Below are 22,279 nucleotides of genomic sequence, written 5' to 3'. Positions count from 1 at the left end.
TTTATGGGCTAAGTTGGGGACTAAGCTGCTTTTTAGTACTACTTGTCACCCTCAAACTGATGGACAAACTGAAGTAGTCAATAGAACATTGTCTACTATGCTTAGGGCTGTTTTGAAGAATAACAAGAAAATGTGGGAAGAATGCTTGCCTCATATTGAATTTGCTGATAATCATTCATTGCATTCTACTACTAAGATGTGCCCTTTTGAAATTGTGTATGGTTTCCTACCTCGTGCACCTATTGATTTGTTGCCTCCTCCATCTCCGGAGAAGGTTAATTTTGATGCAAAAGAACGTGCTGAATTGATTTTAAAAATGCATGAGTTAACTAAGGAAAACATTGAGCGTATGAATGCTAAATATAAACTTGCTAGAGATAAGGGTAGAAAACATGTTGTGCTTGCACCTGGAGATCTTGTTTGGTTATATTTGCGTAAGGATAGATTTCCTAATTTGCGCAAATCAAAGCTAATGCCACGTGCTGATGGTCCTTTTAAGGTGTTAGAGAAAATAAATGATAATGCATATAAACTTGAGCTGCCTGTAGATTTTGGGGTTAGTCCAACTTTTAAAATTGCAGATTTGAAGCCTTATTTGGGTGAGGACGATGAACTTTCGTCGAGGACGACTTCATTTCAAGAAGGGGAGGATGATGAGGACATCAATACCATTGTTACACCCACAGCCCCTGCTGCTATACACACTAGACCGATTACTAGAGCTCGTGCACGCCAATTGAATTATCAGGTACTTTTGTTTCTTGGTAATGATTCTAATGTTCATGAGAATATGATGCTGCCTAAATTAGATACATTTGTTTTGCTTACAAATGAAGGGCCTAGCTTGGACAAGAAAGATGAACCTTGGAGCAAGTTCATGCATGGAGATGATGGCATGCGCAAGGGGAACAAGAACGGAGTTACAAGTGATGATTCTAGGACTCTGAAGCCACCATAATGAGTGCATGAAGCATGAGACGAAATATACATGATGCCACTTCATAAATTTCGTCCAGAGGCTATTTTAGGTGCTGCATCACCTTATTATTGGGCCAGGCCCATGTATTTTCAAAGTACTTAAGTATAGGCTGTTTTTAGAGTCCGTATGTGTTCGGAAACAAGAGTTAGGGTTGGTTTCGGATCCCTCTACCAAGGGCCACGAAATTCCCCCTCTCTCCTCCATATATACAGCCCTTAGGGCATCGTTTAGGCTTTGGGTTTTGTTTAGATTAAAAGTTCGCCATAACTGCAACTTCGCGTACTTCGTTTGTGTCCAACGACTAGACCAAGACGGTCACAGAACCCCACCTTGATCAATAAAGTTTTCATCTTATATTCGCAATATCCAGATTGCAGTCTCAGTTTCTTGCTTGTTCTTCGTTTGCTCGCAGGAAACAGACCCTCGTGGTCAGGTTGATCGTGCTCCGGCGTGGTCAATAACCCTCGGAAGTTGGTTTAGCGATTGCTAAGGCGCGACGTCTCGCACGTTCGTAGTCGGTTCGTCAAGGTCGACTCCCACAGAAAACGATAGCCACCATCTCATCGAAACATCGGGACACCTTTCCCTCTATCACTGCTTTGGCAGCTCTTCTTCTTGCATCTCCTCCTCATCGTCTGTAGCATTCCGACAGACGGTGTAGTTGTACACTTGCGCTCGCACTCCTCCTCATCGTCTGTAGCATTCCGACAATACCTATGCATGCACACGAGTGGAGTGTCAAGTAGTATACCATCCTCGAAGGGGTCAAGTGAACACGCATAAAGGAGATGATTCACCTTTGTGTATGTGAAGTGGATGTCGAACGTGTCACTTGCCAAACGGACTCTTGACATGGTGATGTCCGTGGGATGCTCCGCATCATGAGACATGGCTACTACCTAAGTCGGAGATTTTGTGCATGATTAGGTACCAAGAGGGTCCTCCCGAAGATACGCATGAAGACGGACAAGTCCCCAAGTCCACGGATGAGGAGAACCAATGGAAGGAGCCAAGAACATCTCCCAGGCCCCAGACATCCGGCCCCTGGAACACCTTCCCCTGCAGCTGCTCAACCAGCAAGTACCTACAGGCCCCGGATATCCGGCTCCGCAAGCCCGGACATCCAGCACTTCCCGAGGTCCCGGATATCCGGCTCCCAGCCCGGAAATCCGGACCCCACCGAACCCAAGAGCAACATGGCCAGCTTCACCAGCCCGGACATCCGGCCTCCACAGCCCAGACATCCGGCCCTCCGCGAACGCTCGAACATCCGGCCTGACGCCCAGACATCCAGCCTCCCTGTCTGCGAATAGTAAAGGGCCGAGGCCCGTGTACCCCTTCTACCCCCCTAGACTATACATACTCTATCCTATACAACTTTCTAGGGTTAGCAAAGGATTAGGTCATATTTTGTGTGAGAGCTTTGCTCATCCACTTGGTTACCTTCTCCTCGGAGATTCGAGCCTCCACCGGAGAAGATCCCCCAAGCGGATTCAAGACCCCTCTTTAGGGAAGAACATCAAGACCCCCTCACGGAGAAGGACCGGTTACCCTTTTGTATCGTCCCTAGTTTTCCGTGGACCGTGAATCGTTCTATGTATCCGAGGATCTAGCATATGTGTGACTTGTTCTTGTTAGTTTGACTGTTCCTCTTGTGTTTCCCCTTGTGTTTTCCCTCGTTTTCCTCCGTTTCCCTCTTTGTGTTCCTCGTGTTCTTCGCGGGATCCACTCCTTTCGTGAAAGATCGGGCGATTAGGGTTCTACCCTACATCAGGTGACTTCCGTCTTGGTGTCATGCTGGTCTTGGTCTTGTTGCACCGATATGGGAACCTTTGCTTGACGCCTTGGTACTCCTCGCCTGCGCTTGCCTCCTTAGCACCAAAGAGGAAACAAGGACATTGTGCGCTGATGCCCGCCTGGTCTCGATCATCATGGCTCACGTCATTGTAACCTCGCGAGGTTTGCCTGGCCTTGATCTCTCCGCGCCTCACAAGCCAGCCTAGTGAGGCTGCTCCTGAGGAGGTCTCGTGTCGTCCGCCTCGCGAGGCTTGGCCCCTCACGAGGGTCTTGAATGCTTGTTAGTGAAGATGGGCCGTACGGGCCTGCTTGCAGAGCCATGCCGTGGGCCGCATGGAGGCAAGTCTGGGGACCCCCGTTCCCAGAACGCCGACTGTCATGTTTTAGTTCTATGGAGCCACGATCCCATATCTATCAGATAACATGAGCACGGGGGTACCAACGGTGTGTCCGGTGCCCTATGAAAACAGTCATGGCCACCTATCTAAGCACGACCCCGTCCCGAGAGTGACCACGCCACTCCCGTCACTAGTAATGCGGGCATCCATGCTAGCACGAACTAGGTAATCAATAATGCCCCGTCCCATAAGGGGTAGTGTGGTTGTACATGTTTGGTTGGGACGTTAGACAATCTTAAATCTAATCCATCTCTGTAAACAACACTTTCATCAAGCCTCGGTACACTACTTGTCCACCAATCAGTGACCTAGTTCATCATCATCTCCCAAGGGCATTAGTGGCACCCAGTTGGGCTATTTGCAAGTATGTCAAACCACACTTGTTTCTTTCCATGCATAACCCTGACCCATTTTGCGTGGCCAACTACTATAGCATATTTGTCCAACCCATCAACACAACTCTAAACAAGGATAGAGTCATGAACAATGCAAGTATCAATGGGGTATGCATCGGACGCAAGCCTAGCAAGGTTGCCATTCAAGATATATCATGCACTCAAGGAAACAACGAAAATGCTATTATGATGTAAAATGGTTCATCATGGTCAAAGGGCTGCTTGCCTGTTTTAACAAAGTCTTCGAGGTCTTCAAATATCTTTGGCCCAACTCCAAGTATTCCGTCTACTTCGTCAACTAACATCGAAAACAAACACAATAAGCAACACAACAAGGCAAATTTAAAATTGCTCTAAAAATGTGATTTAGACTTTTCTAGGACACCACTAGTCATATTAAAAACGACCAAAGTGGTTTCATTGGGATTGGATCCATGGATATTTTGGAACATTTCAATATGAGGGATTCAAGGGATTTATGGATTTGCAAGAAGTGTACAAAAATATTTTTTTGAGAAATGATTAAAGGCACCCATTTAACAAAGAATGATTCTAGAAGCATCTAGGAGTTGGTTTCACTTGATTTGGAGTTCAAATGATTTTCTATGAATTTGCAAAGTTGGCAATATATGGAGAAATGGACCAATATTTCATGGGGCATTGAAAGTATTGGAAAAAATGTTCAAAACTAAGTTATGAACATATAAGTATCTAGGAATTTTAATCATGGAATTTAGATCAAAAATGGTCTCTATGTGATTTGCTAAAGTTTATTACAAAAATGGAAAAAAGGTGATTCCATAAATATTTGTGAAGGAAAGGTTTCTGAAAAAATATGCAAATAGCACCATGTGATTGATCATGAATTTAGGAACTACTAGAAATTTGAATTATCAAATTTGGACACGAAATGAATTAGCTGTGGATTTTTAGTAACTCATTGGAAAAGAAAAAGAAAAATAGAGCATTACCCTTATCCTGTGCATAGGGCGACAGATAGGCAACGGGCCGGCCCAGCTACATGGCCGCGCGCAGGCTGTCGATGCAAGAGGCGTATTCGCAGAAATACGCCTTCCCTGAGCGAAGCGGCAGCATGCAGAGCCCGTCTCCACTTAAACAAGGTGGGGCCATCACATTAATGGCTCAGCCATGCTGACCGGCCGACAGGCGGGGCCTGCTGGCAGGTTCGTCCTCCACCTCCCGCGCTGGCGCGACGGGAGATAGAGGAGGCGCTCAACGCCGGCTGCCGGCGCTATAGGGCATCTCCAGCGATGCTCTTCCCACCAGCGTGCTCAGGGGACCCGAGCGCATCCAACCGTGGGTGGCACGGTCGCCAAGGGGCACCGGGTTGAGCAGGGTGTTGATACGTCTCCGTCGTATCAACTTTTGAAAACACTTTTGCCCTTGTTTTGGACTCTAACTTGCATGATTTGAATCGAACTAACCCGGACTGACGCTGTTTTCAGCAGAATTGCCATGGTGTTATTCTTGTGCAGAAATAAAAGTTCCCGGAATGACCTAAAAATCAACGGAGAATTATTTTGGAATATATAAAAATACTGGAAGGAAGATCCACGTCAGGGGGCCTCCACCTGTCGACGAGGGTGGAGGGTGCGCCCTACCCCCCTGTGCGCGCCCCCTGCCTCGTGGGGCCCTTGATGCTCCACCGACCTCAACCCTGACTCCATATATTCACTTTTGGGGAGAAACAAAACCAAGGAGAAGGATTCATCGCATTTTACGATACGGAGCCGCCGCCAAGCCCTAAACTCTCTCGGGAGGGCTGGTCTGGAGTCCGTTCGGGGCTCCGAAGAGGGGAATCCATCGCCACCGTCTTCATCAACCTTCCTCCATCACCAATTTCATGATGCTCACCACCGTGCGTGAGTAATTCCATTGTAGGCTTGCTGGACAGTGATGGGTTGGATGAGATTTATCATGTAATCGAGTTAGTTTTGTTAGGGTTTGATCCCTAGTATCCACTATGTTCTGAGATTGATGTTGCCATGACTTTGCTATGCTTAATGCCTGTCAGTAGGGCCCGAGTGCCATGATTTCAGATCTGAACCTATTATGTTTTCATGAATATATGTGAGTTCTTGATCCTATCTTGCAAGTCTATAGTCACCTATTATGTGTTATGATCCGTTAACCCCAAAGTGACAATAATCGGGATACTTGTCTGTGATCACCGTAGTTTGAGGAGTTCATGTATTCACTATGTGTTAATGCTTTGTTCCAGCACTCTATTGAGAGGAGGCTTTAATATCCCTTAGTTTCCGCTAGGACCCCGCTGCCACGGGAGGGTAGGACAAAACATGTCATGCAAGTTCTTTTCCATAAGCACGTATGACTATATTCGGAATACATGCCTACATTACATTGATGAATTGGAGCTAGTCCTGTGTCACCCTAGGTTATGACTGTTACATGATGAACCGCATCCGACATAATTCTCTATCACTGATCATTGCCTACGAGCTTTCCATATATTGTTCTTCGCTTATTTAATTTTCTGTTGCTATTGTTACAATCACTATAAAACACCAAAAATGTTACTTTTGCTACCATTGCCTTTTACCACCGTTACCACTACTATCATATTACTTTGCTACTAAATACCTTGCTACAGATATTAAGTTTCCAAGTGTGGTTGAATTGACAACTCATCTGCTAATACTTGAGAATATTCTTTGGCTCCCCTTATGTCGAATCAATAAATTTGGGTTGAATACTCTACCCTCGAAAACTGTTGCGATCCCCTATACTTGTGGGTTATCAAGACTATTTTTTGGCGCCGTTGCCGGGGAGTATAGCTCTATTCTTTGAGTCACTTGGGATTTATATCTGCTTATCATTATGAAGAACTTGAAAGATCCAAGAACCAAAATTTATCCCTCAACTATGATGGGAGGTAAGGAATTGCCATCTAGCTCTGCACTTGATTCACCTTCTGTTTTGAGTAAGCTTGCGACACCTAAACCTACTTCTACTATTAATTCTGATATGTCGCATGTTATTGATGATGATACCTCTGCTATGCATGATACTTATGATGAAACTACTTCTATGCTTGATACTACTGTGCCACTTGGTGAATTTCTTGATGAACAACTTGCTAGGGCTAGAGGGAATGAAATTATTGAAACTGATAATATTGATGAAATGATGATGAAGACTCTCCCCCTAGATATGAATTACTTGTTGTACCTGGGGGCTATGTTATGGATGAAGAAACTGCTAGAGATTTTCTTGCTTGCAATGATAGGAGTGATCTTAAGAAGTTATTAGCTAAGTTGAAACAAAAAACTTTGAATGCTAGAATGAAATATGAACCTGCTTTTGCTACTTCACCTATCTTTATTACTAATAAGGATTATGATTCCTCTATCGATCCTGAGTTAATTACTTCGGTTGAATCTGATCCTTTCTATGGCTATGAATCTGAAACTATTGTGGCACATCTTACTAAATTAAATGATATAGCCACCCTATTCACTAATGATGAGAAAACTCGCTATTACTTTATCCTTAAGTTGTTTCTGTTCTCATTAAAGGGTGATGCTAAAAATGGTTTAATTCTCTTGATCTTGGTTGTGTGCGTAGTCCCCAGGATATGATTTATTACTTCTCTCCTAAATATTTCCCCGATCATAAGAAACAAGCTGCCTTAAGGGAAATATATAATTTTGTGCAAATTGAAGAAGAGAGTCTCCCACAAGCTTGGGGGAGGCTTCTCTAATTACTTACTGCTTTGCCTGATCAGCCTCTCAAGAAAAAATAAATACTTGATATCTTTTATAATGGACTAACCGATGCTTCCAGAGACCACCTGGATAGTTGTGCTGGTTGTGTTTTCAGGGAAAGAACACCAGATGAAGCTGTAATTTTATTGAATAATATGTTGACTAATGAAAATAATTGGACACTTCCTGATCCAATTCCTGAACCAACTCCTAAGCCAACTCCGAAGAAAAGGGGTATTCTATTTCTCAGTCCTGAAGATATGCAATAGGCAAAGAAATCTATGAAGCAAAAAGGTATTAAAGTTGCAGATGTTAAGAATTTACCTCCTATTGAAGAAATACATGGTCTTAATTTTGCCACCTGTTGAAGAAATACATGGTCTTAATCCATCACATATTGAAGAAATACAAGGTCGTGATAACCCGACACAGGTAGTAAAGGTAAATTCTCTCTGTAGATATGATAAAGCTGAAATCCCATTTACTAAGTTTGCTAGCCCATGCTTGGATGAGTTTGATAACTTTATGGCTAAACAAGAAAACTTCAATGCTTATTTTGGTAGAGAATTAAAACGCAATGTTGATATGCTTGAACACTTGGGTGATTATATGGCTAATATTAAAGGTGAACTTAAAATTATTAGTAAATATGCTTCTATGGTTACCACTCAAGTAGAACAAGTACTTAAAGCTTAGAATGATTTGCTCAATGAATTAAATAGTAAGAAAAATGATAATGTTGTTAGAGTTATGACTAGAGGTGGTAAAATGACTTAGGAACCTTTGTATCCTGAGGGCCATCCTAAGAGAATTGAGCAAGATTCTCGGAGAACTAATATTGATGCACCTAGTCCTTCTAAGAGGAAGAAAAAGAAAAATGATAGGACATTGCATGCTTCTAGTGAACCTGTTATTGACACACCTGAGAATCCTAACGATATTTCTATTTCTGATGCTGAAACACAATCTGGTAATGGAGATGAAGCTAGTAATAATGTTAATGATGATGTTCATGTTGATGCTCAACCTAGTAATGAGAATGAAGTAGAGATTGAACCTGATGTTCATCTTGATAACCCACAATCAAAGAATCGATGTTATGATAAGAGAGACTTTGTTGCTAGGAAGCACGGTAAAGAAAGAGAACCATGGGTTCAGAAACCCATGCCTTTTCCTCCCAAACCATCCAAGAAAAAGGATGATGAGGATTTTGAGCGCTTTGCTGAAATGATTAGACCTATCTTATTGCGCATGTGTTTGACTGATATCTTAAAATGAATCCTTATGGTAAGTACATGAAATAAATTGTCACTAATAAAAGAAAGATACTGGAAGCTGAAATTTCCACCATGCTTGCTAATTATACTTTTAAGGGTGGAATACCTAAGAAACTAGGAGATCCCAGAGTACCAACTATACCATGCTCCATTAAAAGAAACTATGTTAAAACTGCTTTATGTGATCTTGGAGCCGGTGTTAGTGTTATACCTCTCTCTTTATATCGTAGACTTGATTTGAATAAGTTGACACCTACTGAAATATATTTGCAAATGGCTGATAAATCAACTGCTATACCTGTCGGTATTTGTGAGGATGTGCCTGTTGTGGTTGCAAATGTTACTATTTTAACATACTTTGTTATTCTTGATATTCCCGAGGACGATAGTATGTCTATTATTCTTGGAAGACCCTTTTTGAATACTGCAGGGGCTGTTATTGATTGCACCAAAGCAATGTCACTTTTCATGTTAATGGTAATGAGCATACGGTACACTTCCCGAGGAAACAACCTCAAGTCCACAGTATCAACTATATTGGAAAAATTCCATCGATTATTTTTGGAGGTTTTGAATTTCCTCTTCCTACTATCAAGAAGAAATATTATATTCTTATTGGTGGGGATGTGCATATCCCTGTTGAGGTAACCTAGTGTTATTCGAAAATTCTCCGGTTCCATGTTATTCGGAATGAGTTTGTTAACAAGACTTGATCAACCTTGTTATTGGATTCCTTTTGATGAGCATGAGATGGATGAATTTAGAAAACACAACTCTCTATACCCTCTTTTTACTTTTTGTTATTTATATTAAATAAAGCAAAAATAGTAATTTCTGTCTGTTTTTTGAATTATCAATGCAATAAAAAATACCTTGAAAATAAAAGTTCTCCAAATGCCCTGAAGTTTAAATATGATTTTTTCTGGAATATTTGAGAATATTTGGCACTGAGAACACAACAGGGGGAGCAAGCACCTGGCCACGAGGGTGGAGGGCGCGCCCTACTCCCTGGGCACACCCCCTGCCTCGCGGGCCCACGGTGACTCCCCTCCACTTATTCTAGCTACCACACACTCCTTCTTCCTCCCACAAACATTAATAACCAGCTCAAACCCGAGTCCAAGCACATTTCGCTACTATTTTCGATCTCCTTGCTCAAAGCTCCATTCAAAAAACTGCTTTGGGGGATTATTCCTTGGTATGTGACTCCTCCAATGGTCCAATTAGTTTTTGTTCTAGTGCTTTATTCATTGCATATTTTTGTTGCTTAGGTGACCTTGTTCTTGAGCTTGCATGTCAAATTTATATGGTCAAAAGTAGTTTTGATGCATGATATTGCCTCTAGGCACTTGTAGGAGTAGTTGCTATCAATTTTGTTGAGTTTGGTTCACTTTTTATTTTGAAGTTACTAAAAAATTCAGAAATTTTCAGAAAAAGATGAAAAGATTTTTGAGGGGCTCATCGAGCCGAAGCTCGAAGGATAAGCAAAGTGTGATGGCCTAGCTTATTAGGGATGATAGACTACTCATATCAATAAGGAATTCATTCTTTTCCAGGAGCCCATTCGGACAGAACACCAAAGTTAAGTGTGCTCAGCTTGGAGTAGTGTCAGGATGGGTGACCAACCGGGAAGTTGCTCCTGGGTGCACACGAGTGAGGACAAAGTGCGTAGAAAAGACTAGTATTGATCTGTGGGGCCAGTCTAGATCCCGCCAGGAGTAACGACCACCGGTGGGTATGTCTGGGGCGTTACAAGTTGGTATCAGAGCCGACCCTCGCGGTTACATGGATGGTTGCGAACAGGTGCCTGGTCATGTTGTTCATGACGTTTGTGACCCGTCGTGGCACACGGCATGGCACATGTACTGAACTGGAAGCATAGACGTATGTGCCAAGAGGGAACGTTCCTGTGGCTCGACGAGGACGTCGGTTCTTCTGAGTGGGGGTGTATGTGATGGCCTGGCTTATTAGGGATGATAGACTACTCATATCAATAAGAAATTCCTTCTTTTCCTGGAGCCCATTCGGACAGAACTCCAAAGTTAAGTGTGCTCAGCTTGGAGTAGTGTCAGGATGGGTGACCAACCGGGAAGTTGCTCCCGGGTGCGCACGAGTGAGGACAAAGTGCGTAGAAAAGACTAGTATTGATTTGTGGGGCCAGTCTAGATCCCGCCAGGAGTAACGACCACCGGCGGGTGTGTCCGGGGCGTTACACAAAGTGAGGAGGATAAGAGGCCCAAATATAATTTTCCTCGCACCACGGAGGTTCGACCATGTGACTGGCCTTGTGATGATTTCTTGAGAGCAGCCAGGATTTATGATGATTTCTATGAATTGGCTGAGAATGCAGCCCTCACCGGCTTCCTCCACGACCAACGCGAACAGTATCTCTTACTCACCAATATCTTTGTGCAAAACTTTCATTTCCATGCTAGGAGCTCACCACCTATGGTGGAATTTTTATTTATATGATGAGCATAAGGAGATGTCACTTCAAGATTTTTGTCGGGTTTGTTTGATCCCTTTCGAGGGAAGTGTAGAGGAACCACATCGTGACGATGTGCATGGGTTTTTTGATACCATTACTGTAGGGGAAACGGGGAAGGTTTTCGACGCACGAATTACTACCATACACTTTCCTGTTCTACGTTACTTTGCTATATTTGCTAGTAGATGCTTAATTGGGCGCGGAAACTGTGGAAACGTGAGTGCCATTGATATTGTTATTTTGTGCCATGCCTTATTCCGTGATGACACATTCAGTATGGGCGCTATTATTGCAAAGCGGTTAAATCTTAACCGTACTAAGGGCCCTGTCCTTGGAGGCATCTTCGCCTCGCGCCTCGCTGCACACTTTAACATACCTATTAGGGATTACGAGAAGGAAGAGAAGTTGCTGCCTTCTGTTTATCTAGCTTATAATAGTATGGTAGCACATGATTTTATTGTTAAGAATAGGGAAAAGGCGCTTAAGTACAAATTAATATTTGCTAAAAATCATCGTGAGACTATTACCCTGCCTACTCCTTCCTTGTTCGATTTATCTGCAGGCAAGTACCTTGTTCCATTGGAGGCCATTAACGCCTACCGGAACCCTACATCAGCTGCAGAGCCAGAGCCGGAACCACAATTTGATCCTCCACGACAGTCCGATTACCAGTGGTATCCGGAGGTGATTGCCAACCAGTGGCAACCCGAGGCTTCTTCACAGTATGACCCCAACTATTACTTTGGATATCCGCGAGGCCAGCCGTGGCCATTGACCAACTTAGTCCAAAAGCCTAAGCTTGGGGGAGTACGTATTTCTCACTGACATTACATTCATGTTCACACACTCATTGCTAGTTGTCGGTGCTCATACTTTTTCATTGTATCATCCATGCTAGTTTATTTTCCTTTTTATGCTTTCTTCTTATGTGTTTAATAAACCTTAAGAAAAAAATAGTTGTAGCTTTCAGCTAGTTTACTTTCCATGCTTGTAGTAGTAATTAAAAAGAAAACCCGAAAAGATTTCTCGTTCTTCTTTTGCTTGTTGGGAGCTTTCTCGTGTAAATAGTTTTATTTCTGTTCTTGTTCTTTGGTGGTCAAGAGGAGAAGACCATAATTGAAATGTTACAGTGGCTCTTATATGCATTATTGTTGATCTGACAAAGAGCCCATATTACCTTGTCTTATCTCTTGAATTGAATGCTTATAGATTCTAGCTTAGTCCAATGCACATGCACTATTATTATTATCCACACTATTCATCCATGCAACTGAAAGGCGATAACAATGATTATATGATGAACTTATTGAGATTAGAAAAGCTGGTATGAACTCGACCTCTCTTGTTTTAGTGAATATGATTAGTTCATCGTTCCTGATTCATCCTATTATGAATAAACATGTTTGCAATGACAATTAGAGATTGTAGTTGCTTATGCCATGCTTAATTAGCTAGGAGCTTATAATGGTTTACCTCGCGTGCCAACATGCTATTAAAATGGATGTGATGTGGTATGATAGGGTGGTATCCTCTTTTGAACGATTCGAGTGGCTTGACTTGGCACATGTTCACGCATGTAGTTGAAAGAAAATCAACATAGCCTCTACGATATTTATGTTCATGGTGCATTATATCCTACTCATGCTTGCATTCGGTGTTGATTATTTTTAATGCATGTTCATGACTGCTGTTGCTCTCTAGCTGGTCGCTTCCCAGTCTTTTGCTAGCCTTCACTTGTACTAAGAAGGAATACTGCTTGTGCATCCAATTCCATAAACCCCAAAGTTGTTCCGTATGAGTCCACCATACCTACCTATATACGGTATCTACCTACCGTTCCAAGTAAATTTGTATGTGCCAAACTCTAAACCTTCAAATAAGCATTCTATTTTGTATGCTCGAATAGCTCATGTATCAACTAGAGTTGTTCATATCTTCCATGTTAGGCGGGTTATTCTCAAGAGGAGTGGATTCCACTCCTCACTCATGAGAAAATGGCTGGTCACCGGGATGCCCAGTCCCATGCTTTATGCAAATCAAATAAAATAACTGCAAACAAAACTCCCCCGGGACTCTTTTTAGTTGGAGGCACTCGTTGTTTCGAGCAAGCCATGGATTGATGCTTGTTGGTGGAGGGGGAGTATAAACTTCACCATTCTATTTGGGAACCGCCTATAATGTGTGTAGCATGGAAGATATCGCCATCTCTTGGTTGTTATGTTGACAATGAAAGTATACCGCTCAAAATATTATTCATATCTATTTCGAAACCAAGCTCTGGCACCTCTACAAATCCCTGCTACCCTCTGCGAAGGGCCTATCTATTTACTTTTATGTTGAGTCATCATCCTCTTGTTAAAAAGCACCAGTTGGAGAGCACCACTGTCATTTGCATTCATTACTGTTAGTTTACATTGAGTATGACTTGACTGGATCTCTTTTACCATGAATTACAATGTCTAGTCAGTCCTTGATCTTTAAAAGTGCTCAGCATTTATGTTTTGCGGTCTAAGAAAGGGCTAGCGAGATACCGTCTTGTTATATCATATCATGATTGTTTTCAGAAAGTGTTGGCATCCGAGATTTATTGTTATTGCTCGCTAGTTGATTATGCCATTGATATGAGTAAACATGAGACCTAAGCGTTATTGTGAATATGGTTAGTTCATAATCCTTGCTGAAAACTTGAATGCTGGCTTTACATATTTACAACAACAAGAGCAAATAGAGTTTGTAAAAGTTTTTCTTTATCACTTTCAGTTTATCAACTGAATTTCTTGAGGACAAGCAAAGGTTTAAGCTTGGGGGAGTTGATACATCTCCGTCGTATCCACTTTTCCAAACACTTTTGCCCTTGTTTTGGACTCTAACTTGCATGATTTGAATGGAACTAACCTGGACTGACGTTGTTTTCAGCAGAATTGCCATGGTGTTATTTCTGTGCAGAAATAAAAGTTCTCGGAATGACCTAAAAATCAACGGAGAATTATTTTGGAATTTAAAACTATACAGAGGCTAGCCAACTCGCTCCCATGGCCGTCCCTCGCGATGGGCTATTCGTGGCCGTTAGATCTGGTCAACTAGGTCGTTTCAGCCGTCAGATTTTCACTAGCTGGTAATCAATTGTTTTCACCGCGTAGTGCTTTGAATGCCCAATAATGGGTGGGCTCATTTCAGATGTCTATTGGCTGGGTGAGCCTTTCACCGATGCCAATTGGCTCCTCGTGTGCCGCACTGGCGACGTGTGGGCCTGTGGTTGGCCGTGGGCGTGAACCCTAGCCCCCAGTCCCCAGCCGCCACACCCCTCCCTCCTCCTCACTCCCACGCCACACCGTCACACCATCTCCCTCCTCCCTCATCACCAGCCGCAGCACTAGAAGATTTGCCACCGACGAGATCCAGCGCCTGGCAAGGTCCTCGGGTCGGCTATCGCTCCCACCACTCCGTCGGCCAGATCTGCGCCCTTGACTCCCTCTTCTCTCGCGTCGCGCGGTGCCTCTGCTCCACCATGCGGCGGTTACCTCATGGATGACGGGGCCATGGATCTGTCCTTGAAGGAGAGAAGGAATATGACGGAGAGAGAACAGAGAAGGAAGGAGAGGCGGGAGAAGGAGAGAGGAAAGAGGAGAGGGAGGTGCAGCGGCAGATGGGAGATGGTCATCGGCCGACATTAGTCATTCAGCCATTCGCATCTCTCCTCTTCTCCTGCTCTCGACCACCAATGCACCCCCTCCTCTTTCCCTTCTCTTCTCACCATCTCCTCTTCTATGGAGCTAGCTGAGTGATCCACGGTGAGGAAGATGGGGAAGACAGAGCCAACACCGCCGATGCCCACGGGCCACTTCAGTCAGGTGCCTTCCATACTTCCTCCTTCAGGATTTTCAATCCAAGGTTAGTTTTGCTTTGAATCTATATATGCTTCTACATGATATTTAGTTTCTGTACTATGCGCTTGAAAAAATGACAAGGCCGTGCAGCAGAGCATAAAATGAAGCCAGAAACAGGGATGAAGGGAGAAACAATGGTGGCTGAACAGTGGACAACCGAAGCTGGCTGAGAAAGAGGGAGGCAGTGCGTGGCAGAAGAGGGAGTCCATGTGGTATCCGTTTCTGGTCATCTTCAGCTTGCAGGTTGCTGAATTTTCTCCTCTTTTGCTGCTTCTCTTTGATCAGTAGAACAAGTCGCACAACATGTGTTTGCATAAATACTTCTCACAGATGAAGTCTTCTATGTGCAGGTGGGCGGATTACTAAAATTGTAGCCAGTCCATACTACATGCTCCCAGAGGTATTAAAGCACAATTATGGCCCTGAAATCAATGTCTGGATTGTAGGAGTTATACTTTACATAGTTCTTTGTGGTGTGCAAACATTTTTGGAAGGTACTTACTTACCTTGATTGGACAGAATATATGTTGTGAAGAAATTATAAATCACCTTACAAATTGTTGTGATGTTGTGCAGATTCTGAACAGGGAGTAGCACAAGCAATTATGTGCTCTGTGGTAGATTTCAAAAGAGACCCAAGGCCCGGAGTATCTGAGCCTGCTAAAGACTTTGTTCGACAGACGCTAGATCCAGATCCAATCACACGGTTTACTACAACACACGTACTCAGTGAGCGTTAGTGATGTTACCTTTCCCATTGTGTAATAGCATACAGAATGTTTTCTCTCTCTCTCATGATGGTGAATTCAATCTTACATTGGGGTATGTATTTTTTATGCCATAGCCATGAGCAATGGATAATTAACTTGCAGAGTTTTAATAATTGCATCAGACAATTTCACTATTTATTTTGTGGCATTGTTGATTGCATTAGTAGAACATCCATAGTTACATGATTCTAAAAAGAACCCTAACATTTCTCAATATAATAGGTGGTGTCTGTCGGTAGGGTCTCCCTAAACATGCGTCATCAAATCCAATTGCAAGCTACACGACAAGCTATGATTGAATACCATGTACAAGTATGGGGACAGAATAGTAAACAACAAATAAAGGATACAAGACGGAGATATTGGACGGACGCATGGAGCATGAACTCGTTTTTTTCAGGGGCCACCTTACTTGTGTGCCCTCAGGCTGAGGAGACCTTTCTAAGGTACGTACTGCTTCCTTGCTGATTTCAACCAAGAATAGAATGTTATTTCGTTCAATATAATTAGTGGTGTCTGTCATTAGGATCTCATGTTTGATCTACATTTCTTTGTTCACTGAATTGTAGACCACTTGCAAGTCAGTACCTAGGAAAATAAACATTTTTCTACCTCAAATTTGCAGATCAACATCCTTGCCTAAATATTTCCCTGGGCAGAATACACTTCTTATCCCAAAGCGATAAACATACCTATGTGAGCATCATGACCCACATAGCACTAGCAAACAGTTCTGTATGAAATCCTGGAAGCATTTCATCTTCTCAACAATTATTTTCTTTAGATCTTTCAACAACAAGGTGACTGTTCATGTCCTTAATTAATCCAAACCTACATCCTTTGTTAAATCTAAAGATGTCTTTGCATAATTTTGTGAGTTTTTTCCCATGCTTTGTTGATTTTTCCCCCTCTTAATCTTTTATTGTCTGTAAGTCACCAAATGCAAAAGATAGATATTGTTGTGAAGATAATGAAAACTTAATAGTTTTATATGGTGAAGCAACATTTTAAGGACAGCTGATAAGGAAAAGTCAAACAAGGATTAGTAGTCCAGTGTTTGGTTACTACGCAACTATCTTCAGCTTGAGTAAATGCACATTGTTCAGTTCAAGCCATGTTTTGTAGGTATCTTCCTTTACATTTGCTTTACAAAATGGTTTGTTAATCTAGCCGAGGGCTTCACTTCATTCAATTCACTATATTTCATTTACTAAGATAAAAATTCAAGTATCTGCTGTTGCTATGGTCAATGGCTTGCACACTGTTTTTATAGTGCACAATGAGCGTTGCAAACCGTAAGAAAAACACATGTTCTTGTTCTATTCAGTGTCCTTTTTACGCCATACTCCACCAATATATAACTTTTTTATGTCCAATTCATAGAAATTCTTGACACCTAAGTGTGCGTGTGAGTCCCCTACAAAATCTCTCTCTCCCTCTCTCTAATTATCTCGATTTGCCTTTGAGATTGGAGATGCAAACACTAGCTATTTGTAAATGCACAAGGAGGAGTGCTCAGGGGAGGACGATAGCTTTCAGTTGTGTTTTCTTAGCACTAGCAGTACGAGATGCCAAATGTTAGTTAAGAAGCTTATGATTTGTGCCTTTTGTTCTTGACATAAGTGTACATGGAGGATGTGAAAGCGACAACAGAGGAGCTTGCTGTAGCTGCTCGCTTGCTCCGGGAATCACCCCTCCTGACAGAAGCAAGCACGATGCCATGTCCTAGAGTATGTTCACGTACTTCTATCTGCCTAATGCATGCAAGCATGGATCGATCCATGCATGTATGTATATATACTGACAATTATATGTGACTGATTAATTAACTAAAACTTGAGAGGTTAAAAGGACAAGTGTTTTCAAATGAAGGAATATATTGTACGTGCAGCTAACTACATACACATATGCATCAGTCCATAATAGTTGAAAGTTTGGATATTAGGTATATGTTAAAGATCAGGGATCCTAATTGGCCATTCCCATACCACAATTTTCGTTGTATGTATCTCATGAACATTATGCTCTGTACCAGAATTGTCACTGTATCTCATCATTGTTTGGAGTATATCTTTGCAGCTCCATAGAGTTATTAGAATGATTTTACTTCCACATAATAGGATTTTCAAATTAAATCACAAGTCCTTCGTAAGCTTGCTTAGTTACTATGTAGAACGACCTTCTTTCAAGGAGCTGTAGATTTTTTGACAATACAAATATACAATGCCCTTTGAGTCGTTTATTTTATTTTCTGATTAATCCTTTATTATTTATCAACTGAGGCGTGATTGTCGTGTGCACTTCTTACTGAAAATAATCCTGGTGTTATTTTCCTTGAGAAAAGAAATAGACAGCTCTATGTGTGCTTCTTAGCATCACATCAAATGGAATAATCGAATAGGGTTATATATTATCATATTTGCATACCTAATATCTTCTATAATTATATACCAGTGTAGGCTCTTGTTGTTAGATGATGAACTTGTCTTATTTTATGCCAAGTAGTTCAATTATGTGCACCTTCTCTCATGGTCTATTGCAATGGTCTACTGAACAGCCATATCATCCTATTATTGCATCGTTGCATTACAATGTACCATATGCTCATGCATTTCTTTTCTTACCAACATTGTCCTGATGAGTTGGCTGGCTTACATGTAGTCTGTTGTGCAGGTCTACTTATTTTAGGTAGCATTGCTTTCTGGAATACATCATTGGAACCTAGTAACATTCACTGCTTACAGTCAGCAAGACAAGAAGAACATGATTGTGTATGAGTTCATGCACAACGAAAGCATCACCTTAGCTGATGTTAAATTTGCTCCGTGGAATCAACAACACGCTATTGTATATGCACGTATGGTTCTTTCGCAGCAAAAATTTATCCGTGCGGTTGTATTTCAGATCTTTAGAACTGCAGGGTAATTTCTATATTTGCTGATTTAGGTTGTCTTAGGCTGCAGCTTCCTGTCCAGGCTACCGTGTAGCCCATATCCTTTGAAGAGGATATATCTAAATGAAAACTTGGAATTACCTAGGTGCATACATAATCTATTGATGATGTGAATAGAAACACCCGCAGTAGCGCTGACCTTTGGCAACCTTCATGTCGTTCCTCCAAGGCAGGCCATGAGTGATGGCGGCCGTGATGTCGGCCTTGCAAAAAATAGGGCTTTGCTAATTGGTTACTGGCTATAGGTTGTGTTTATTGTTTACATGTCATTTTTTAACCATTTGACCTATCTTTTATAGATAGTATAGTTCACAAGAAAGAAACTTTTGATAGAAAATATATGGGTTTATAGTAGACCATTATTATATATATGAGAGTGCACATCTTACTTAGTGGCATTGCTATGCTTCACAATATACAATATTTTGCATGCCAGTATAATTCATAAGTGGTTTTTCTTATTCAGGTGTTATTAATGTGGTGAGTGATTGAAGAGGAGGCATGAGGAGAAGAGCAGTCCAAAGGGCGGGTGGAGCATGTGACTTGTGGATGTTAGTTTTCATTTCCGGAAGAATAAATTTTCTATGATTTGAGTGTATGCTGATGTGTGAAAGTCAATCATTTGGATTCCCAACTAGACTATTTTGTGTGTTCAATATTTTATTGTGCATTGATAAAATGTTTCAGTGCCAGTGTGCACAAGTTGAATTTTGAAACAGATGAGAGGACAACTCTGCATAAAGCTTTGTTCGGTTACACCTCTTCCCACAGGGATTGTAGGGGATTTGGGGGGAATTTGACTTGTAGGAGATCTAATCCCCCCTCGATCCCTGCCAAACCTCTTCAATTCCCTGTGAACCGAACACAGCTTAAGGGAGTTTGCTCTTTAGGAAGGTTCTTGTTTGCTGTTGTTATTAAAAGTAGGAAATTTATATACATATAACAGTTGCTCAAGCTAAAGTCTTATGTAACATGTAACATCTGAACTCTGTTTGTGCTAATATTTTTTCCTATTGTGAAAGGCCATGTTGGGTGTTTTGGGTTTTAATTCAGGGAGGTACAACAATTATGGGTTTGATCTCCTAATGTGTTTGAACACAATTAAGTCAAGGAATATATTGCATCGCATCTTCACGGTAAAGTTGTATGTCATATACCTTGCGCCATTTGGCTCTATGTTGCCTGAATAAAATAACAAAATATGCATGCTACCCTAACTAATTGCTAAAACCTACTACTTCTACTATCCAAGTCAAATATTTTGAAAACACTTTGGGTTTTACATGGTCTTTGCGCTTGCTCAAACATAAAGTTATTGAAAAGATACAAATATTTTCAACGTGCCCATGGTACAAAATCAGACTTTACGCCATTTGGATCAGAGATAAATTAAAATGTGTGTGTAGGTCCCATTATAGACAATAGTCTCCATTCTTTTTTTATTAAAGGGGTAAATTTTCTTATCATATGTCTTTGCCCACAACTAAACCAACTATATCATGGAAAAAGATTCAAAGTGCACATGGATTTAGCGAGTCTCTACGCCATATGTTCTTGCAAAATGAAATTATTTTCATCGACAACATGGCTTTAGCGGGTCTCTGCGCCATTTGGCGCAACTGGTCAACTAGTATATAAAAAATACTAGAAGGAAGATCCACGTTAGGTGGGCCTCCACATGTCAACGAGGGTGGGGGCGCGCCCTACCCCCCTGCCTCGTGGGCCCCCTGACGCTCCACCGTCCTCAACCATGATGCGGAGCATCCCACGTTCATCCCCATGTACACTCCGACTATTCTCCAAGCCCTAAGAGAACATAAGACGAGACCTCATCTATACACCATTGGAAACAAGGTGAACTCGCTCCTCTTCGAACCATCACTTTCCATACGTGAGACATGGCTACTACCTCAAACATGTGTGCTATGCATGACCAGGAACCAAGAGGAAGACCATGGACAAGAAGGCAAGGACACCAAGCGCGAGGAACGAGAAGAAGAGCTACGGAAGAAGCTCCAGCCACCGGACCACCGGTCGGGACCGGACATCCGGCGCCTGAAGACCCACCGGACGACCGGCAATCCCGCACTCGAGCCAAACGAGCGGACGTCCGACAAGTCCCGGACGTTCGGCACACTCCAGCGACCGGACGTCCGAGCGTCTCCGAAAATCTGGCACCACGTCAACCGAGCCAAAACGCCGGACGTCCGACAAGTACCGGACGACCGAACCCTCATGAGCCACCGGACATCCGGTACCCGTCGGACGTCCGACGCCTGTCGGTGCACAGTGTATCGGGCCGAGCCCATGTATCCCTTCGCCCTCACTTACCCCTTCGTGGCCCTAGACTATATATACTCCTCCACCTCCACCATTTGAGGGTTAGCGTTGGTTTAGCTCATTTGAGAGACAAAGCTACGCTCATCCATATCAGATCTCCTCCGTGCGAGAGACTGCGGCCTCTTCGGAGAAGATCCCTTTGCATTCAAGCCCCCTTTCTAAGGGAAGATCCCCCCATGGATTCAAGACCTCCTCACGGAGAAGACCGGTTACCTCTTGTATCGTCCGTTATTGACTTTGGATCTTGTATCTCCCTTTGTGTTCATGGATCTAGCGCATGTGTGATCATTCTTGTTGGTTTGAGTGTTCTCTTGTGTTCCCCTCGTGATTTTCCCCCTGTTTCCCTCCTCGTGATCTTTGTGTTCATCGCGGGATTCGCTCCTTTCGTGAAAGATCGGGCCACTAGGGTTCTACCCTACATCATCTTGGATCAGAGCCAGGTTGTCTCTTGATACCATCATCTTGGTATCATGAGCCACGTTGATCACGATTTCGGAGCCTCCCCCACCGTTTTCTAGCCTTCTTTTGCTTGATTTCGTCCTAAATTCGAAAATCCCCACCAAAAATAGCCCCAATTTTTTTTGTGATTTGTTGGTTTGATGATGTTTTGTTGATTTTGATCCATGGATTTGCTTGGTTCGAGTGGATCTAGCATCTCCCCAAGTTTCCCCATCTTTCATCCACGAAATCTTATCAATTTTGACCCCAAAATCCCAAAATTCCGCCCAAAATCGCGTCCCGAATCTCGGATCTGGAGTTGACCCCGATACACCGGACGACCGTCACTTTACCGGACGTCCGGAGACCCAGGAAGCACCGGACGTCCGACCTTACCGGACGACTGGAACCCCTAACCCGAGCTGAAATTAGCGGATTTCCGACCCGACCGGACGTCCGGCGACCGGACATCCGTCCATTTCCGGACGTCCGCTACCTGTAAAAACTGACTTCGCTAAAATTTTGTTTTGGCCATAACTAATTCATTCGAACTCCGATTTTGACACTCTTTAGCTCGTTTTGAAGCTATTTACATCCCCCTTCCCAAAAAATACCACCAATATCTTTTGACTCCATCAATTTTTTTGAAATTTGGCAAGTTTGCCTAGGCCCTCCACCATATCATCCGCTACACCACCATAGCCTTCCGCAACCTAACCAATTTTGTTCCCCATCGCATTAGTGGTTGCTTGAGGAGTGATTTGAGTCTCCTAAGGTGTCTAGGCTACTTAGGGATGGTCGCTTCTTCATC

The 22,279-nt window shown here is 42.7% G+C and overlaps 1 long non-coding RNA gene across 12 annotated transcripts; it reads left to right on the top strand.

Moving 5' to 3' along the window:
• Positions 1 to 14,387: 14,387 nt before the first annotated feature.
• LOC123043106 (uncharacterized) lies at positions 14,388 to 19,676 on the top strand. 12 transcript variants are annotated; one of them, XR_006419036.1, is made up of 8 exons: positions 14,388 to 14,931; positions 15,049 to 15,210; positions 15,318 to 15,461; positions 15,544 to 15,702; positions 15,960 to 16,183; positions 16,363 to 17,467; positions 18,411 to 18,594; positions 19,157 to 19,676. It is a non-coding gene; the product is annotated as an uncharacterized lncRNA (long non-coding RNA). The 12 variants fall into 12 exon arrangements; XR_006419033.1 differs by having other exon boundaries at positions 14,388 to 14,971; positions 15,058 to 15,210; XR_006419028.1 differs by having other exon boundaries at positions 14,389 to 14,971; positions 15,061 to 15,210.
• The last annotated feature ends 2,603 nt before the right edge of the window (positions 19,677 to 22,279 follow it).

This window comes from Triticum aestivum, chromosome 1A (assembly GCF_018294505.1).
Source record: "Triticum aestivum cultivar Chinese Spring chromosome 1A, IWGSC CS RefSeq v2.1, whole genome shotgun sequence".
NCBI lineage: Eukaryota > Viridiplantae > Streptophyta > Magnoliopsida > Poales > Poaceae > Triticum > Triticum aestivum.
Note: the sequence above shows the minus strand (reverse complement) of the source record. Positions and strands in the feature narration are given on the sequence as shown.